The sequence below is a fragment of the Vulpes vulpes genome, chromosome 11, assembly GCF_048418805.1.
Source record: "Vulpes vulpes isolate BD-2025 chromosome 11, VulVul3, whole genome shotgun sequence".
Lineage (NCBI taxonomy): Eukaryota > Metazoa > Chordata > Mammalia > Carnivora > Canidae > Vulpes > Vulpes vulpes.
Genome location: NC_132790.1, coordinates 27706001 through 27718220, shown reverse-complemented (window position 1 = coordinate 27718220; position 12220 = coordinate 27706001). Strand labels below are relative to the sequence as shown.

The 12220-nt window shown below is 47.4% G+C and overlaps 1 non-coding gene across 1 annotated transcript; it reads right to left on the bottom strand.

Moving 5' to 3' along the window:
• Nucleotides 1-800: 800 nt before the first annotated feature.
• On the bottom strand, nt 801-903 carry LOC112928773 (U6 spliceosomal RNA). Its single transcript, XR_003236782.1, has one exon. It is a non-coding gene; the product is annotated as a U6 spliceosomal RNA (small nuclear RNA).
• Nucleotides 904-12220: the final 11317 nt, after the last annotated feature.

The following is a 12220-nucleotide window of genomic DNA, read 5'->3' as shown; positions in this document are numbered from 1 at the left end:
AAAATGCACATGGAGGGGATCCCTGGGTGGCTCAGCGGTTTAGTGCCTGCCTTCGGCCCAGGGTGTGGTCCTGGAGACCGGGATCGAGTCCCACATCAGGCTCCCTGCGTGGAGCCTGCTTCTCCCTCTACCTGTGTCTCTGCCTGCCTTTCTCTCTCTCTCTCTCTCTCTCTCTCTCTCTCTCCATGAATAAATAAAATTTTTTAAAAAATGCACACGGAGGCAACTGATAAGCACATCTTTTCTGCAGGCATATTCCATCCTAGGGATATGAGATATGTGTTTAGGCATTCCTCTAGTGATGGCATCAAGATCACTTCTAGTCTTTTGTTCATCTGAACTAGGTTGGTAAATATGGCTTGCTGACTCAATCCAGCTCACTAGTTCCTTTTTTTTTTGGACCTTATGGTCCTCAAACTAAAATCATTACTGTCTGGTCCTTTGCAGCTCCAAACAATGCTGTAATGAATATCCTTACCTATTACTGTGAACACATGCAAATAGATCTCTCATAAATATATCCTATTCGGTCTAAGCCAATCTGAGGGGCATAGATCACTGCTTAGTTTATTTTTCTTCTGTTTTGGGTGAGATTAAGCCATCTTTTCACAGATATAAAAATGTTTATTTTTCTCTTTTTTGTAAATTTTCTTTTTTTTAATTTTCTAATTGGATAAAGAATATGAACAAAGGTATTTTTCTTATTGCTTTATAAAAATATTAAAGGAATTAGCATTTTGTCTTCTGTATAAATGTTTCCTCCATTTGTCATTTGTCTGACTTTGTTTATGTTTTTTTTTTAAAGATTGATTTATTTATTTTTCATGTCATCCTTGCACAGGGGCCATGCTAATCTTCTCTGTATCGTTCCAATTTTAGTCTATGTGCTGCCAAAGCGAGCACTGATTTATTTTTTAGAGAGAGAGAGCATGAGCAGTAGTGAAAGGGCAAAGGGAGAGGGAGAGAAATCTTCAAGCAGACTCCCCACTGAGCACGGAGCCTAAGGCTGGGCTCGGTCTTATGATCCTGAGATCATGACCTGAGCTGAAATCCAGAGTCTGATGCTTAACCAACCTAGCCACCCAGGTGCCCCTATGGATTTTTTTTTTGTTTTGTTTTGTTTTTTTGTTTTTTGTTTTTGTTTTTGTTTTCATGCAGTGTTCTCATAAAAGTGAAGGTGAGTTCAAGTACTGACAGCATAGGGGTGGGAGGACCTGGCCTAAGCAGGCAGTTCTTGGTAGAGGAGCTCCTATTTTGTTCCAGGTCCCAGTCAGGTATTGGCAATCCAGTGGTGAATAAGATAGGCAGAGGCTCTGCCATGGTGGTGATGATGGGAGAGTAGGACAGTACTCAGTGGGACTGTCACAGAGATACCTCCCCCAGTTGGACCAAGGAATGAGGGGGGACTACCCAGGGGTCCAGGAGGCAAGAGGAGAGTTCTGAGCAACAATTCATGCAAGGCTAGACCTCAGAGAGATGGCAGTTTCAGAGTTCAGGTTCCTGGAGCCCAACCTGTTCTGGGTGGTGATGAGATAGCTGTCACAGTGATGCCTGGCCATTAGGGAGCAAGGACAAGATCCAGGGAGTCTCTTTGAATTCCTGCGTGGACAGAAAATTGCCCTAGCAGGGCCTACCCAAGGTAGGAGTTTTGTCTCTTTGTACAGAGGAGAAAAGTTACTCTTAGGGCTCAGTCATGGCCAGTAAAGACTAAACTGAAGTCAGTGGTTAGGACTGGTTGGGGCAGTGGTAAAGTGTTGTTCTAGGAGCAGCAGAATATGGGAAGAAAATGCTGACCTCTCCTGGAGTGAAGGCCTCTCCCTGCTCATCCACAGTCCTGGCCTTGTTCACACCTCTACAGAAGAATCAAATGGACAGTGAACCACCTGTGCAAGACAGCATGGCAGCCAAATAAGGAAGAAGAGGAGGCAGGAGGGAGAAATGATGAGAGAGAGGGGCTGAGACTCTCAGGCCTTGAATGCAGGTAGGGTGTCTAGAGGCTGATGGAGGTGATGAGGGCCAGGACACCTGGAAGCTGCTTTTCTGCCTGGAACCCCACTCCCCAGGCTCCTTGTAGGCAATGACAAGAAAGAGGGGAGCCGTGGGGAGAGCCAAGAGCTCACAAAGGTTCCGCTGTGCTTGGCCAGGGCTTCCGCCAGAGCCCGCTTGCCTGCTTGCTTGTTCTGAGGGAAGGATCTGATTCAGAAAGGTGGTTGCCCAGGGCTCAGGGCCAGGCCTGCTGGCTGCCAGCCTAGCACAGCGCCCTCACTCCAAGCTCCCCATCCTGGGGCCTCTTCATTCCTCTCTCTTTTGGTGCTCCCTGTTAGTGAAATTCCACAGCCTTATACTGAAGATTTACTCAGTGCTGGAGGCCACTGTCTACCTGAGGACCTGGGAGAGGGGGTGCACAGGATGGTCCAGTGGACACTTCATAGAGAGAGACACATGGAAGCTGCCCTGCACTGAGCACTTATTATATGCCAAGCATTGGGCATTTGTAGGGTTCGTATTTAATCCTCCCAACAAACCAGCAAGGTAGGTATCATTATTTCCATTTTACAGATAAGAAAGTCCCAGAAACGCTAAGTGACTTGCCCAGGGATGATAGTAAGTCAACAGCAGCGCTAGAATTCTAATTCAGATCAGCCCTGCCTGTGAATCTAATCTCTACTTAAACCCTGTAGTGCTTTGTGCAGGAAATGGCTCTGAGTCTTGCACATGTCTGGTACAGAGTGAGGTTCCCATGAAAGTTGACTTCTTCATGTACTTTCTCTGCTGGGCCTTGTGAACTTCACAGCAATTCTTTAGGTCAGTAATCTTCCTGTAAATTTGACAATGGAAGTTCAGAGAAGCTGAGGAACTGCTCAAAGTCACATAGCTTGCAGCAGAGGATGGGGAAGTTGGGGGAAATTCAAAAGAAGGGAGTGAGTTGGAGTGAACTAGCCTAAGTAATGACAGTGATTTTCAAGATGCTCAGGGTGCCAACTGAAGATGGGGAGTATCCCTGGATGCTGAGTAGTAGTGCTGCTCATGGGGTATTCAGCCCTGACTTTCAATGGGCTCTCATCAGAAGAGCAGTGCTCAGGGGTGCCTGGGTGGCTCAGTCAGTTCAGTATCCAACTCTCAGTTTCGGCTCAGGTCATGATCTCAGTGTTGTGAAATCAAGCCCTGCTTTAGTTGGGCTTCATACTTGATGGGAGTCTGCTTGAGGTTCTCTCTCTCCCTCTCCCTCTGCCCCTACCCTTCCTCCAAAATAAAAAATAAATAAATAAATCTTAAAAAAAAAAAAAAAGAGCAGTGTGCAAATGGCTGGGCTCAAGACACACATGGCCCCATGTGTTTTTTATGATACTGCAGCAAGAAAGGGCCTTAACTGGGCCTATTTCCTTTTCTGTCAGATGAGGACAGCTGGACTAGGTCTTTGATTTTATTTTTAAGCAGTGGAACTTTTCTTTAAAATAATCTTAAACTGAAGCTCAATACTCTTTCATCCATTCAACAAATATTGATGGAGACCTTCCACGTGCCGGTGTGTGGTTGACCGGATTTTCTTCCTATTTTGAGGCACTCTGACATATGGTAGAGAAATTAAGGATCCCCACCCCTCTGCTCAGGATTAGAATTGGCCACCTGAGCTACCAGAAATCTACACCCTCATCTGGGAGCCTACCCACCAGAGTTGACTTGAGAGACTCTCTCTCTATGCCTACAGGAACTTAAAGATACTTACATACAACCAACCACATCACAGATTAGATGACCAGGCCATGGCTCCTTGAAGCAGTCTTTTCCTGGCATCATTAATCAGAGTCTTGGCAGAGTTGTTAGAGACTGGGCATATGTGTGAGGTTGGAGAAGCAGAGAGGAGGCATGGCCTAAGCAAAGCCCTCGAGGTGGGAAAGAAGCTTTCTTGCAGACACCAAGCACCTCCTGTAGGCAGAGCCTTCTGAACAAGCCCCCCCTCCTTCACTCATCCCTGCCATCCTCTGCTCAGATCCAGGGTGCCAGCTTAGGTTTGGTGACAGCAACCCCAAAGGAGGTGTTGGATGGCTGAAGCCCTCCATTGTAGAAGCTCTGGCACCTTCCACAAGCCCAGTTCGCCAAGTTGTCCTTCTGCCAAGCTGGAGAGCGGCTGGCTCCTGAAGGGACCCTCTCCAAGCAGGTAACTTGATCTTCCACAGCCCAGCCCCAGCCCATCTCTGAATACCAGAGCTGGAGCCCTGAAGAGTTTATAGCAACATGGCAGGACCTGGGAGCAGTTTTCAGGGTCAGAAGGAGCAGCTACCAGGAGCCCCAGAGCCAGGGTGAGTGGCGAAGAGATGGGGCTAACAGGCCAAAGACCTGGGGTCTAGCTCCAACACTTTACTAACTTGCTCTGTGACTTTGGGTAAATCACCTTGTCTCTCTAGGCCTCAGTTTTCTCATAAGGAAGTCTGATAGAGGGTTGGTTCCCAGAAGTTTACCATTGGACTGGCCTGGGGCTCCGACACAGGTCTCCTTGGTCTATGGCATCCCTTTCAGGTAAAGGTCTGATTGCACTGGGTGTTCAGGGTGCTTGCCGGTTCTATGTCCCATGGTCGTCAGCCTCTCAGCTCTCACGGAACATTCTAAATGCAATGGAACTCCATTGGATGTAGTTTCCATTTCCTTCAAGATAATCAAGTAAAACAGGGTTTTCGTCAACTGCAGTAAAGCTTAAGAAAAAGCTAGATACAAAACTCTTCCTGTCTGAATCTCTAAATTGACAAAACCAATGTGTGAGTAATATTGTAAAATAAAATTTTGATTGTTTCTCTTCTGGAATTTTTTTCCACTACCATATCATTCTTTTGCTATCATAATTTTTTACTATCTTTTTTAACACCATTTTTAAAACTTTCATCATATCAAGTATGCTATTATAAACTTAGCCACTGTCCTTTATGAAGATTATGCCTTTCCCATTTTATATGCCACTTATAGCATTAAAATGTCTTTTTTTTTTTCAGATGAAATGATGGTGTGATAGTATATGGTAGTTCTCTGAGTAAACTTTTCACAAAATCAAATACATAGAATATTCATGCTCACATGTGTCTAGCTTGATGTGTTGAACACACTCACTGAGTAACCATCACTCAGATCAAGAAACAGAACATAGTTATAGTTCTTTTTTTAATGTTCTTTCCCAAGCAAAATAAGAAGTTGTGAACAACTGTACATTGTTCTCCCTATCTGTAAAATCTAGCATTTGGGGACCTTCTGGGCTAGATGATCTAATGTCCCCATGCAGTGTGAGCACTCTGCCATTCTTTCTGAGCTCTTGGAGCTGGTGTCTTTGGATCTACACCAACCAGAGGGAAGTAGGCCTGGCCTGGAACTCTGCCCAACCAATGCCAGGGGATATGGAGAATCTGGCCAAATATCCCTCCAGATGTAGAACTCAGCACTGCTGGCTGCTGAAAGCCAGGGCCAAGGGATAGTGAAGAGGAGTGGCTTTGGGCAAGAGATGCTGGGGGATGAATCATTTCTCCCACTCAGGCCTCTCTCCAGCCGCTTTTCATTAGCCATTCTTCCCTTCCACCCACTCGCCTTCTTGGACACCTAGGAATCCCTAAGGGCTCTTTTGTGCACCAATAGTGCACCCCTTCTACCCCCAACCAATTCACAGGCCATGCTTCCCAGACCCAGGAGATCGTTCTCCACCTGTTATATCTCTTTAATGATACACGAGGAAATCCTAGCACCTTTCTGAAAGGATAAGAACTTTTTTCAAAATCACACAGCCAGCTGAGAGTCCATGAGGGCACATCCACTCTACCAAGGTAATGCACATTTATCAAGGATGTGCTTTGTGCCAAACACATAGGAAAGGGTAATTGTAAGGAAAAAAGAGCCTTTCTGTTCAATAAGTATTGAGTATTATTCTGTTCAATAGTCATGTACCCAGCCCTCACTGCATACTGATCATTCACACATTCAGCAAATATTTATTGAGCAGCTTCTCTGTGCCATTTGGCTGCAGTCACCATCCTTGGGGAGTTCACAGCCTGGTAGAAAGGTTAAGGCCAGACAAAATATCTACAGATGAAGCTAGACAGTGATCACAGTAATAAGAGTGGAATAAGGGATGGGGGAAAGGAAGTGTCACATGAGGTGGCAGGAACCATGGAAGGCTTCCAGAAGGCATGGTATTTGAATTTGCTCTCAATAGATGAACTACATTCCACCTACTCAGCTCCCTAGAGTCCCCCAGAATGTTCCTCTCCCTCTAGCATTTCAGTATTGGTCACTAAGCCTTCTGCCAAAAATGACTGCCCTCCTGCCACTAGTGGCCTTGGCTCAGGGGCTTGTTGTCACTCAAATTAAAAAAAAAGTAGTGTGCACACACATAGTTTACTTTAGAAAGCCTACAAGGCTTGTAATATAAAGCAGCAGTCTCCCTGCCTAAAACACACATGTACCCACACCCGAATTCTCTGCTCTACAGAAGCAACTGCTTTCAATCCTATTTGCTTACACTGCTACTTCTTGATCTTTTAGTTTTAGGCTTCTTTCTCCTTGCACTCTCCTGTACCCACATGTCCATTTTGTGTCCCTCACCATTTGTCTTGTCCAGAATAATTACATCACAAGTTTGGTTGGAAGAATACTCACTGTTTGCATTACTAGGCCATATAAATGCTGTTGACAAGTGAATCGTGTAATATTCTTGATTACTTTTCCTTTCCTGCATAACAGTTACAGTTATGTAATCTCTCAATATGTTTAAATGTGTTGGATAGTCTACCAATTTCTTTTTCTTGCAGAAATTTCTTCCAGAGTCTTCCGTCCTGTTCCAATCAGGATTAGTCGCTTTCTATTGCACAACCATTGGCCTGGGAACTCCTCTGTCCTTTATGGCATCTTTTCTTCCTTAGATACCATGTGCTCTGCTTTCTTGGTTTACTCACTTGCTCATTTCTGCTGAAGTACATCTTCCAGCAGCTTCCTGAGAAAGTATGCAGAGACTTCACATGACTAAATATGTCTTTATTCTATCTTCACCCTTCATAATCATTTGGCTAGGCATAGGATTCTGGGATGGAAATAATTCCCCTCAGAATTTTGAAAGCGTCTTGCCATTGGCTCCTAGTTTCCATCTTGCTATTAAGAAATCCAATGTCAGTACAATTCTTAATCCTTTGTATGAAGCCCACCTCTTTTTTTCTTCTCTCTGGAAGTTTTTGCGATCCTATCTTCTCAGAGTTCTGAAATTTTGATGTCATGGTATCATCTATGTTCATCCACAGTGCTGAGTCCTCAGTGGGTCATTTCAATCTGACATTCATGCATTTCAGTTTTAGGACATTTTCTTTAATGCTTCTTCCTAGAATTCCTGTTATTCCAATGCTGAGTTCCCTTAAACCAGCCCTCTAGTTATCTTGTCTTTTCTGCTTTCCACTGCTTAGCTTTTTTGCTCTATTTTCTCAAATTTATAGTTCTTTAGAGTTTTCCATTTTCTGTTATTACAGTTTTAATTTCCAAGTGTTCTTTTTGTAGTGTCCCATTCTTGCTCATGGATGCAATCAATACCTCATCTCTTAGGACGTTAATGATGGTTTTCTCTTTCAAGTTTTCTATTTTTTGCATAGTTGCTGTCTTCCAAGTTTTTTCCACCTTGATGTTTATTCATGAGGGGCTGAAGGTAGCTGTTTAACCAGCTGAGCCACCCAGGCACCCCAGTCTAATTGATTTTTTAAAAAGATTTTATTTATTTATTCGAGAGATACACAGAGAGAAGCAGAGACACAGGCAGAGGGAGAAGCAGGCTCCCTGTGGAGAGCCCAATGTGGGACTTGATCTCAGGACCCTGGGATCACAACTTGAGCCAAAGGCAGAGACACTCAACCACTGAGTCACCCAAGTGCCCCTAATTTCTTAAGTAAATTTTCAAGCAATCTTCCCATTTTTAAGCCTACCCACCCACCCAATTTCCAGAAGTACCTGGTACAACCAACTCCTGAGCCATTTGCGGGTTTCACAGTGTAAATTGGGCTGCTTTTCAACTTTCTTTATTGCCTGTTTAGGATTCAGTCAGTTACTATTCTTTGTTGGCTATGTCTGGTTTCTAATATTTTGATAAATTCCTTTACTGTTGTTTTAGTTGGTTTCAGGAAAGACCACAGTGTGTGCTCAACTTGCTATCCTTATCCTATTTCAATTTTTAAATGAATAGAAACAACACATTTTAGAGCAGAAATTCTCTGCTGCCAATTTATAGAAGTCAACAGTGTAACCATGGCGTATGGAAGAGAGCCTTCCGCACTGGTTCTTTACCTCTCAAATCCCAGGCCAAAAGCCACCTTTTGTGATGCCTTCCTCAGTCTCCCAAACTTGTATCTGGTTTTACCCAAGTTGGGTATACTGAGTGATAGACATTATAGAACCTTACATACATTATTCCATTTAGGCCTTTATACTTTACACCTATGGAGATGCAGGGGCCTCCACAGACCAAGATCCCACAGCTAATGAGTGACAGGAGAGATTTGAACTCAGGTCTGTCTCTACCACCGAACACCTTTTGACATTATTGTTAATTTTGAGGAACCCCAAAGGTGGAGCCCATATTCTGAGGGGGCCAAAAAAAAAAAGGCACATATACTGCAAAGTCAGCCCAGGCACAGGAAAGGAGTACCAAATGGGAATAAAGATGTTGAGTGGTGTGCAGTTCAGAGAAAGGAGGGCTTCATCCCAAGTCACTGAATCATGGTGGGCCTTACAGAGGAGGTGGCCCCTGAGCTCATCACCACCTCAGGCTGGCTTCTCTCCTTGCCTAGAGGATTGGAAATGACAGCAAATAATAAAGATAGTGGTGGTTTAGTTTGCAAAGCACTTTTACGCAAATCTGTTTGATATTACAGAACCTTGTGGGCTGAATGTTATTTCCACATTAGGCAAGAGAAAACAAGGCAAAGAGGTTAACCACCAACTCCTGGCTACCTAGCAGAAAACCAGAATTCAATCCCATCTTGTCCAAGTTCAGGCTGCTTCCCCTACCCCATCCATGCTTGCTTGCGTTGGTTGAGAAGAGCCTTCCTATTCCAAAATATCTCTTCACCAATATTTCCCAATATGTGCTGTATGGCCTGTTTGTTCTGGGTCCCACTCTAGGCCTGTGTACTCCCTGGAAGATGGGGTCCTAAAATTTGCATTTTAACAACCGTTTTGCGATTCTCAGGCTCACCTGAGAGTTGCCCTCGGCCTACAGTGATGCCAAATGGCGCAGTGGTCAGAGCACCGACGCAGGAGCCAGCACCGCGCTAATCGGCTCTCTCAGGACCGCCTCAGTTTTCCTCCTGTGAAGTGGGCCGAGTCCCTGAGCGTGGCGGGGTGTTCACCCCGGCAGCTCCGTGAGCGCCGCTCCTGCCTCCCACCCCGGCCGGCCTCGCCGCCCCACCCCGCCGGAGAGGAAGCAAACAGCTGGAGGCTCTCCGCCTCCAGGCTGCGGTCTCCTCCTAATGGGCTGCGGACGGGCCCTGAGATGGGGGCTCGGGCCGCTTTCCGCACGCGCCGACCCCCCGCCGGCGACCGCAGGGGACCCGAGGGCTCGGCGCATCCCGCCCGCCGGGCAGTCGCGGCCCGCGCCTCCCTCCCCCGCCGCCCCCCGGCAGCCCATAAATATTCCCTGGGCCCAGAGGGGGCGGAAACGGACTTTCCAGCGCGCCTTCTGGCACTGGCCCACCTTCCCCCGCGTGGAACCTCGCATGCAGCAGCCTGCACCGCGGTCCGCGCCGCTCCGCCTCACCACCCGCGGGGCGCTTGCGCGCGGATCCCGGGCGGGGCACCTGGAGCGCTCCGGTGCGGCGGGCCTGGGCGCGGACCTACCCGACCCGCAGCGACAATTTGCAGGAGGGCCCCCGCTCCACCCGGAGGTCAGGGAAGGCCTCCCGGAGGTATTGAGGCTTAGCTCGGAAAGATGAAAGAATGCGCTGGGCAGAGGGACAGAAAAGATGAAAGAATCCAATGGGCCCAAGGAACAGAGTATGCAAAGGCCAAGAGAGTGGCGTTTGGAGGAAATTACCATTTTTTATGTCACAGAAGGACTGAGTTCAAGGCCAGTGAGACCATCAAGAGCCAACGAAGCAGGGTCTTGTAAATTATGCTAGGCAGGTACTGTAGGGTTCTAAGCAGAACGTGTGACGTGGCCAGATTATTTATTTGTTTTTAAGAAAGACCACTCTGGCTTGGTGTGGGAGGTGGAATTGAGGGGTTGCAGGGACATGAGTGAGAAGTCTGTAGGCAGAGGTCATGGTAGCTGGGCCAAGGTAGCTGCAGTGGGAATGGAGAAAAAAGGATAGACTGGAGAATTTCTTAGTGGACTGGGTGGGACTCTGTGATATGACAAACTGAATGTGGGGATCAGGAAGTGAGTGATGGGTGGATAACCCAGCCTTTCCCGAGTAGGGAGCAACAGGGAGGATGGTGCCTCCTTCCACAATGAGTCCCTCCTGGAAAACCCTCCTCTTTCTCTATTGGTCCAATTTGGATGTAGAACCTCATTCAATGTCCTACCTCACCACCTCCAGGAAGCCTTCTCTGCTTTCTTATGGATCTCAGAATATCAAAGCCTGTATTTGGTTATTTCTGTTTTGATTAGTTCTAGAACAAATTTGTATGCATCAGTCTTCAAGGGAGCACTGCATGGTGGTTAAGATCACATTAGGATCTTAGCTCTCCTGCTGACTGTCCTCTGTGACCCGGGAAAGTCAGTCATCTGAGCCTTGTTTTTGGCTGTATATTGAGGATAATAATCCCTCCCTTGAAGGATTAGGATTCTATATGACTGGCATATGGTATATGCTCAGTGAGTGAGCTTTTCTTTTCTTTTTTTTTTTCCCCCACTTGGGTTGATCAGCCTGGAAAACAAACAAGGTCCTCTACAGTGTCCCCTGAAACTTCTTGTCTGGGCGCTTTTGGCTAGAGGTAACAGAGTGGGGTAACAAAGATTGTAAGGCCAAGAATGGGAAGGCATGGGTTCCTGCTGAGGACTTCCTGTTTAAGCAAGTGAGGACCCCGTTGTCTACCTTGGATAACAGGGAATGGGCTGGATGGCCTCTGAGATCCCACTGCTGCCCTTGGTCATTCAGTTCTGGTGGAGTTCCCTAGCTCCCAGAAGGCACTGAGCCCTGTGGGATAGCAGTGCTTCAATCCACTGGGACCAGTTTAGGTCAGAGCCAGGCCCCTGGGACTGGTGGCGGCTTCCCAGGTGGACAGTAGGTGGCGCTGAAGCTCTGTTTATCCAGCCTGAGGGGCGGGGCTACCTGCCCCTCACCTAGGTGGGTGAGATCCTGTATTCTGCTTGACCCTGGTGCTTTTGCACTCTATCTTCTGCTGATGAGGCTCTGAGAAGGGCTGGTCTGGTCTGGGCTTTGTCCTCCCTCCCTCCTCCAGAAGCTGGGAAAAGCCACTTGATTGCTTTAGAGACCCACAGGATGTGTGTGCAGGGAGAGCCTCCAGGACTCTTCTGGCAGAAGGGAGGGGCTTGTCTGAGGGGGTTAATAGCTGATGGGTGGTTCCAGTGGGCTGGATATAACAGGTCATCCCGTCCTTTCCTCCTCCAAAGGCCCTCACCAGTTCACCTCCTCCCTGCCATCCTGCCATGCTTTCCCATCTCACTCAGTCCTCAATCATCTGCTCTGCCAGGACCATTATACCAGGCTCCTCACAGGTTCCTGTCCTGTGGGTTTCTTCTATGGCTGCCTGGGCTTCTCCCCACCCCATCCAGCACCCCACACACACACACCCCCGCCATTCCAAGAATTTTCTCACACATAGATCTAACCCCCACGTTCCCCTGCAGAAGCCCTTACTTGCCCCACCACCCTGGAGGTACATTAGTCCAGCAGTCCAGGCCTTTGCAGCAAGGCCCTCTCCCTCTCCCAGACCCTCAGCCATGCAAGGGTCTCTGCCTCTGCTCTCAGCCCCTCACACCTTCACCCAGGCTAATCCTCCCTTCATTGCCTTACTGTCGAACTCCTGCTCCTTCTCTACAACTCAGTGGGGCCTCTGAGATGTGGGGGCTCAGGTGCTCCTCCTAGGCTCCTGTGGCTGTGACTGCAGTATGTGACTGGGCGCCCCTGTGCCTGTCTCCTCTGCTAGGTGGAGGCTCTGGGTGGGGACCCTGGCACAGGGTTTGGCCTTCTGTTGGAGCCCAGTCTTTTTGGGTGAATGACAAAGAATAGGTACACTGGGAGGAGCA